This window comes from Pyrus communis, chromosome 10 (assembly GCF_041283825.1).
Source record: "Pyrus communis isolate YQ-2024b chromosome 10, ASM4128382v1, whole genome shotgun sequence".
NCBI classification, from domain to species: Eukaryota; Viridiplantae; Streptophyta; class Magnoliopsida; order Rosales; family Rosaceae; genus Pyrus; species Pyrus communis.
Window position 1 is genome coordinate 9,417,907 of NC_142574.1, and position 9,180 is coordinate 9,427,086.

The 9,180-nt window shown below is 36.4% G+C and overlaps 1 pseudogene; it reads right to left on the bottom strand.

The window, feature by feature from the left end:
- Positions 1 to 554: 554 nt before the first annotated feature.
- LOC148693491 (uncharacterized) lies at positions 555 to 1,354 on the bottom strand (annotated as a pseudogene).
- Between the last annotated feature and the right edge of the window lie 7,826 nt (positions 1,355 to 9,180).

Here is a 9,180-nt window from a genome sequence, read left to right on the forward strand (position 1 = left end):
AAAGCTCATTTCGGATATGCATTATAACGATTGGCTAATTAGATAATAACATCATCTTTGTTAAGCTCTCCTACATTCATAGATGCATAAACAGAATATGGCATGACATTAATGGAAGCACCTAAATCTAGCATAGCATGCTCAAACCTTGTATTACCAATTACACAAGGGATAGTGAAACTATCTGGATCTTTGCATATAGGTGGTAGCTTTTTTTGCAACATTGCAGAGACATTTTCACTTACATGTACCACCTCTTTCTCCCGAATTCGTTTCTTTGTTGTACAAAGCTTCTTAAAAAACTTAGCATGCTTCGAAATTTGCTTTATCGCATCAAGGAGCGGGATATTGACTTGCACCTTCCTGAAGGTCTCTAGAATGTCTTTTTCATTCTCTTCGTTCTTAGATTGCATAAACCTACCAGGGGAAGGCACATTTGGTGGAATAACGTTAGAAGAAATTGAATTTAGACCTACCTTAGTTGAGTTGGACGACATAGAGTGCTTAGGGGGCTATGGCAAGGGGTGTTCTTCCCTTGCCGTGGCTCTTTCTTCTTATTGCAGCAAGTTTTCGTCCTCCTCTTGGGTTGGTTTTGACGTTTTTGAACTTGTTCGAATCTCCTTGCCACTTCTCAAAGTGATGGCGTTGCCGATTTCAAAACCTCCCTTTGGATTGACAATGGTTGAACTAGGCAGTTTGCCTTGTTCTCTAAACTGTCCCATGAATTTTGCCACTTGCCCCATTTGATTCTTCAATTCACCCACCTTTTTAGCTTGATTTTGTAATCCCTGCGTCAACGAAGTTAGTATTTGAAGAATTTTATCGTTATCCATTAACAAACCTAAATTTGGTTGGGCAAATTGTGGATGAGGTTGTGTTAGTGCGAATGGCCTTTGAAATATCCCGGAAGGTGGTTGTCTAAATCCGCCTTGTTGTTGAGTCTCCCTCCACTTCATGTTTAGGTGATCTCTCCAGCTTAAATTGTAAGTGTTAGAGTACGGATCATACTTTGGCTGATTTTAGCCTTGATAACCAATGGCATTAACACTTTCCCATCCCCCATTCTCTATCAATTGAGGGCATTGATCAAAAGGGTGTCCTTGCATAGAGCACACGCCACAAGTACTTGTTCCTTACATTTTGGATCCTTCAACAACCTGTGACATAAGAACAGTGAGATTAGCCAATTGAGATTGAATTATGGCCATTGAACTTACCTTATTAACTTGGTGTTGTCATGGAGGGTCTCTGTGTCCAACTCATTCGTATTGTTATGCATTCAAGGCTCGATTCATGATTAAGATCTTTGCATCAAACGATGTTTTATCAACTGAGGCACCTCCTGCCGAGGCATCTAACATTTGTCTCTCAATTGGAAGAAGTCCTTTGAAGAAATATTGAATCAAAAGTTCGTCTTTCATTTGATGTTGAGGGCATGATGCAACTAGAGTCTCGAAATGCTCATAATACATTGGAAAAGATTCTCTTTGGCTTTGTTGAATTCTGCTAATCTTCTTCCTCAAAAGAATGACTCTCGAAGTAATCTACACAAATTGAACTCTAAATCACTAAACTAGGCTTGAAAACAGAAAACTAAACTTAAACTACTCAAAATAAGCTAAACTGATGCAAAACACACAAACTAAGTTAAATAGACTTGAAACAGAAACTAAAGGGAAGTTTGGACGAATATTAAACTAAAAAGACTCAGAATACTAAATGGGGGTTGTTTTGACGAATTTAAGATTTAAACAAACAAACTTGTAGAAACAAACTAAAGGGTACAAAACTGGGTGAATTAAGGGGGTGAAAAGCTAGCTAGAGGGTCCTTCTCCACACATGACACATACGCATACAAATCGATCTTCAGATATTATTCCTATAAACTATAAATGACAATGCCCCAAGTTAACCGTGAACTGCACAAATTAACCATCAGATTTTCCTCAATTCATTGAATTGGACTCAGTAACGCAACCAAATTATTCTTATCAAGTTCCCTACATGAACTGCATAATAGGGATGCATATCAAAGATCAGTAAGTTATGTGAAAATCATAAGCGTTGACATGGCATTTGTAACTATGAATTGCATGATACTCCTGCCAAGAATTTACTTAACGCGATCGTGACTAGCAACCTCCACTACTTGTAAATATAAGTTCATAACTATTAGGTGAAACTCCCTTATATTTTAGCATCAAATTCATGCATGCAAACTAAGTGGGCCTCCTTAATCAACACACAAGAATAAGTTATCAATCAAACAGTTAAATAAATTGCATTCACGATTTATGAAACAATAACTGGATGTAATCAATTTATATCACATATATGTTCATGGCTTTCAATTCACCTCTGACTAAAACGAAATTAGTTCCTCGTGCTTATCATAATTGAAAACCAAATTAAAATAAACATTGAACTAAAACTAAGGATAAAATAAACCCAGAAACGCTCCAGCACTCCAATGGCAGGCTGTAGCACTCCATTTGGATGACAGATTGCGACACAAAGCTCTTCTTCCTTCCTTGCACAGCACAAGCTTTAAAACTCTCTAAAAAATCTATGAAAATCTCTCATTCTTTCCTCCATCATGCGACACTATGTGTTTATTCCTTTACATTTTTCTCTCTAAAAACTCCCATCCTAAAAGTTGCGGCAACAATGTGTATTTATAGGCTAGGGTTCTGCAGAAACTGATAGGAGCATATTTATGCGACTTAGTTAGCTTGTTTGCTTGCATTTACATAGTTAGTTTCCGACTTAGTTAGCTTGTTTGCTTGCATTTTCATAGTTAGTTTCCATTTATTATAGTGTTTTAAGCTATTTTCATGTGTTTGTAGGTTTAAATGGCAAAAGAGGCAAGAAAGTGCAATTTGGAGCAGTTTTGGGCTTGAAATGGATAACACATGCATGGAGCAATGTGGATGGATGAATTTGACTTTCAAAAGAGGCTAGGAACATGCTACAAATCTGGAAAAACAAATTCAAGACAAAGAAGATAAGGAAAGAGCAAGGAACATGGAACATTATCCAAATAGCCTTATCTTATCCAAACCTTATCCAACCTTATCTTATCTTATCATATCCTAATCTTTTCCTACCTTAATTCCAGCTGCAAAGAGGACTCATTTTCACATTAAATCACCTAAATATTAAGTTCTAGAAGCCCTATTTTCGTGCCCTAAGTTTATGCCACATGTAATCCTTGTAGAAGTTCTAGAATTTGCCACAAGGACCATTCCTTGTCCTCCCTAGAATCTGATTGAAAATGTCCTTGTTCTTTGGTGATTTAGAGTCCTAATTCATCTCATTTTCAGCCTAATTTCGTGCCTTCCCTTCACCCTATAAATACATGATACCGTAACACTCATAAACCACCACCTTCTACCACAATTTCACACCACACCATCCACCACACCTCAAGAGCCTAAATTCAGAAAATCCCCATTGTGCCGCAGCAAGGAAGGAAGGAGGAGCCACCTGGAGTGTTTCTAGGTGTATTCTATCTTTGTTCTCAATGTTTAAGTTTAATTATCTTTGTTTTGCGAACATGAGGAGCTAAACTTGTTTTAGCTAGAAGAGACTTTGAAACCATGATTATTTTTGCAATATGAATTGATTACTTTCAGTTGTGATTTCATAAATCGTGAATACAATTTACTTAACTATTTGATTAAGAACTTATTCTTGTGTGTTGATTAAGAGGGCCCGCTTAGTTTGCATGCATGAATTTGATGCTAGAATATAAGGGAGTTTCACCTACTCGTTATGAACTTATATTCATAAGTAGTGGTGGTTGATAGTCACAATCGTGTTAAGTAAATTCTTAACCGGAGTATCATGCTGTTGCCTTGTCAATGCTTATGATTTTTACAAAGCTTAATGATCTTTGATTGTATCTCTATTATGTTGTTCATGTAGGGAACTATTGAAGAATAATTTGGTTGCCGATGCGTATTCCATCCAATTCAATGACTTAAGGAAAATTTGAGGGTTAATTAGTGCTGTTCACTGTTAATCTAGGGTGTCGAGGTTCATGGTTTATTGGAAAAGCAACTAGAAATCAATTTGTATGCAAGTGTGTCATGTGTGGAGAAGGACCCTCTAGCTAGCTTATCTCCCATAGTTTTCCCTAATTTCGTCCAAATTGTTTAGAGTCTTTAAATCTGTTTGTTTTTACTTTAATTTTGTCCAAATCAATCTCCCCTTTAATTACGTATGTTAGATTAGTTAGAAACGTGTTCAAATTTGTCCAATTTAGTGTTTTGAGTCTTACTAGTCTAAAATTCGTCCAAATAACTTCTTAGAGTCTGTTTCGAGTCAATTTAACTTAGCTTATGTGTTTTAAGTTTATTTAGCTTGTTTTGGGTTTTTAGAGTCTAGTTTTCTGTTTTTGAGTCTAGTTTAGTGTTTAGAGTTTAATTTGAGTAGATTAGCATCCGTTCTAATCCCCGGCCTAGAACGATCCCTACTTACACATACTACAATTATAGGGTTTAATTTGTGTGTTAGAATATATCATATCAGAAACCAAGGAGGAAAAAGATAGGGTCTTTGCATTGCTTTAGGACTCCTTGAATCAGATAAGAAGGATTTAGAATAGGATAAGGACTCATTTTGCAATTGGAAATAATCTGAGATAATGTTGGATAAATTGGGATAATGTTTGGATAAGATGAGATAAGATAGGATTAGATAAGGTTAGTTTGGATTAGATTGGATAAGGTTCCTTCTTTTCAGCTGATTCCTTGTCTTCCAAGCTTCCAAATTTGATTCTCCAAATTGTAGGACATATTTAGCAATGTAAAACTCCAAAAACGTCCATCCATTATGCTCCATTCGCATGCTAACCAATCTAAACCCAAAACTGCTTCAAAACTCTCCATTTGGCCCTTTATTGTCATTTTCACCAATTGGACCAACAATAATACGAAAATAAACTAAATCACTATAATAAATAGAAACTAACTCACTAAATGCAAAGAAACAAGCTAACAAAGTCGCATAAATATGCTCCTTTCAATCAATCATTAACTTCCATCTCCTTAATTTCTAAAATTTCATCTATAAATTTAGTCTCTTTAACATTACCCTTCCAATTTATAAGGTCCAACTGCTGCGACTCAGCAATTAGTAAGAAAATGTTTGTTGGTTTAAGATAATGTTATAAATAGGCAAACGTTAGAGAGATAACCTTTACTAGTGACAAGAGCGAAACAGGTGTAAAATATCACACTGTAACTGTAACACAAGGGGATGACAAATAAAAGAGGGAGGGATAGATACTGATGTTATTGATCTTTTCTTCTTCTCAGTCTATTTTGATAGCACATGGAGCACTCTATTTATAGTGAAACTCCAAACAAGCGTAATAATTACATCTTCAAATTTACAGCACACACCTCTTGAAAATACAATCCTCATTTATTTCCCTAGTCAATATTAATGTGTGGGCATTCATTAACCCATAAATATTTTCAACACTCCCCCTTGGATGCCCACATATCAACATCAGTTGCCTTGTTAAAACCTTGCTCGGAAAAACCTAGTGGGAAAAAACCATAGCAAAGGAAAAAGAGTACAATTTTACTTGGATTGTTGATATAGTGTTAAGTATAGTTATGTTGCCTCATTAAAACCTTGATAGGAAAAACCCATGGGAAAAATCCTGATCGAAGGAAAAAGAGTACAACATGCATGTATCATGGATGCTCCCCCTGATATGTATCTCTTCCTGATTCCGTATTTTCCAAATTTATCTAATTGGTAAGTTGATGTAATCCGATGCTTTGCACTAACTCCTGAAACGTGCATTTTGGCAGAGATTTGGTGAACAGGGCTTCCAGATTTTCATTGGAAAAGATTTTTCTGACTTCAATAACTTTAGCATTTTAAAGCTCATGAGCATTGAAAAACTTTGGAGATATGTGTTTAGTCTTATCGCCTTTGATGAATCATTCCTTCATTTGGGCAACACATGCTACATTATCTTCATGGATGACAATTAGAATGTCTGTCTTTGAAGGTAGACCATATGAATTCCGGATATGATGGATCATTGATCTTAACCAAGAACATTCACAACTTGTTTCATGTAAAGCAAGTATTTCTGAGTGATTTGAGGATGTAACAACTAATGTTTGCTTTGTTGAGCGCCACGAGATTGATGTATCTCCATTCTTGAACACATATCCAGTTTGTGAGTGGGCTTTATGCGGATCAGACAGAAAACCAGCATATGCATATCCAACAAGGACCTGGTCATTTGTGGATTTCTTTGAGTAAAAGAAACCCATGTCTGTTGTCCCATGAAGGTATCGCAATACATCTTTGACTCCCTTCCAATGACAAATTGTTGAAGCCGAGCTATACTTTGCTAACAAGTTGATTGAAAAAGCTATATCTGGTCTAGTACATTGTGCTAAATACAATAAAGCACGTATTGCACTCAAATATGGCACTTCTGGACCAAGGACCAGTTCATCATCTTTTTTTGGACAGAATGGATCTTTCTTAATGTCTAAAGAACGAACGACCATTGACGTGCTGAGTGGATAAGCCTTGTCCATGCCAAATCGCTTTAGGATGTTTTCAATGTAAGCTTATTGGTGGACCAAAATTCCACTAGCACAATGCTCGATCTGCAGGTTAAGACAATATTTTGTTTTTCTAAGGTCTTTCATTTCAAATTCACTTTTCAGATATTCAGCAATTTTATTAAGTTCCTGAGGGGTCCAACTAGGTTCATATCATCGACATATATTGCCACTATAGCAAATCCAAAGTTGGATTTCTTAATTAACACACAGGGGAAAATGACATTGTTGGTATACCCTTCTTTGATCAAATACTCACTGAGACGATTATACCACATTTGTCCAGATTGTTTCAGCCCATATAATGATCGCCTTAATTTGATTGAGAGCATACGTCATGGTTTGTTAGTTGTTTCAGGCAACTTAAGTCCTTCAGTGACTTTCATATATATGTCAGTAACTAATTCTCCCTATAGATACATGGTGATGACATCCATAAGTTGCATGTCAAGTTTTTCTGAAACCACTAAACTTATTAAATAACGGAACATAATTATGTCCATTACAGGAGAGTATGTCTTTTCATAATCAATTCCAGGTCCTTGCAAAAAGCCTTGTGTAACGAGTCATGCTTTGTATCTTGCAATCTTGTTTTTCTCATTTCTCTTTTTTATGAATACCTATTTGTAACCCACGGGGTTTGGACTACCAGTCCAAAAACATTTCACCTTTCCAAGGAATTTAATTCTGCCTGGATTGCATCTTTCCACTTAGGCTAATCTTGTCCCTATTTGCTTTCATCGCTTTCATCAACAAAACGAGGCACAATATCATCACTTAATATGATTTCAGTGGCTACTGCGAATGCGAACGTGTCGTCGATGATTATTTCATTCTGATCCCACAATTCATTAGTACAAGCATAATTTATGGAGATTTCTTTGCTTTCATGTACCTTTATTTCTTCAGGTACATGTGTCTCATCAAGGACATTTTCTTTTTCTGAAAGTACAGAATCATGAATTGTGGATTTGACATTCATTTTTTCTTTTGAATAATTTCATTTAGATTCAGTTGTGCCCTTATCTTTCTCTTTCGAGGGGCTGAATCTTTTGAACCTAAGGGCTTACCACGCTTCAGGCGTGCACCAGATGAATCATTCGCTGCCACTTTATTTTGTCCAACAGGGACTTCAATTCTTGTAGGTACATTTGCAGGTGATATATGTGATTTTGTCACCTTCATAGCATCATTAAATGCATATGGTATTTGATTGGCAATACCTTGAAGATGAAGGATCCTTTTCACTTGATTTTCACATTGAGTGCTACATGGATCAAAATGAGATAAGGTAGGAACAACCCATGTCAGCTCTTGTCGTTTTTCTGGAATGGTCTTTTCTCCCTCTAACGGTGGGAAGACTGTCTCATCAAAGTGACAATTAGCAAAATGAGTTGTAAACATATCACCTGTCAAGGGTTCCAAATATCTAATGATAGATGGTGAAACAAAACCAACATAAATTCCCAGTCTGCATTGAGGTCCCATTTTAATGCTTTGTGATGGTGTAATAGGCACATAAACAACATAACCAAAAACTTGTAAATGTGAAATGATTGGCTGATGCCCAGACACGTTGCACTGAAAAGTATTGGTGGTTGGCTATAGGTCTCAATCAGACCAATGATGCAGTATGTAAGATGGCATGTCCCCATGCAAAGACTAGCAATTTTGTTTTCATGAGCAGAGTGCGAGCTATTAATTGAAGCCGCTTGAAAAATGCCTATGCTAGACCATTTCGAGTATGGACATGAGGAACAGGGTGTTCAACATCAATGCCCAATGTCATGCAGTAATCATCAAAGGTTTGAGATGTAAATTCACCAGCGTTATCAAGTCGGATTGACTTAATGGGGTAATCTAGGAACTGTGCTTGCAACTTAATTATCTGAGCAAGAAGTCTCGTAAAAGCTACATTCCGAGTAGACAAGAGATAAACAGGTGACCATCGAGTAAATGCATCAACCAAAATCATAAAATATCTGAATGGTCCACATGATGGTTGAATAGGCCCACAAATATCCCCTTGAATTCTTTGCAGAAATTATGGGGATTCAGCATCAACCTTTAGTTGTGATGGTCTAATTACCAACTTCCCTTGAGAACAAGCCTTGCAAGGGTTATCATTTAAGATAGCAATGTGTCTGCTCAATAATGGATATCCATTAGAGTTGGCAATGATTGTATGCATCATGGTAAATCCTGGGTGACCCAGACAGTCATGCCAAAGCATGTAAACTTTTGAATCAATGAACTTCTAGTTCATGACAGTATGTGATTCAACTGTCTTTATGTATAGATACTCCATATTTTATGCAATTTTCGTTTTAATGTGGTATCCATTTAAATGTATGTCTTCGAAACTCAACAAATTTCGAGTAGATAAAGTAGCGTACAACACATTATGTAAGGACAATATTGTCCCATTTGGTAACATAATCTGGGCTTTCACTGAGCCTTCAATTACATTTGATTGGCCTGATATTGTTGTTACCCTTACTTTTGTAAGCATCAATCTTGAGAAATACTTTCGATCTCAAAGTATTGTATCCGTGGTTGCGCTGTCTGCAAGATAAAT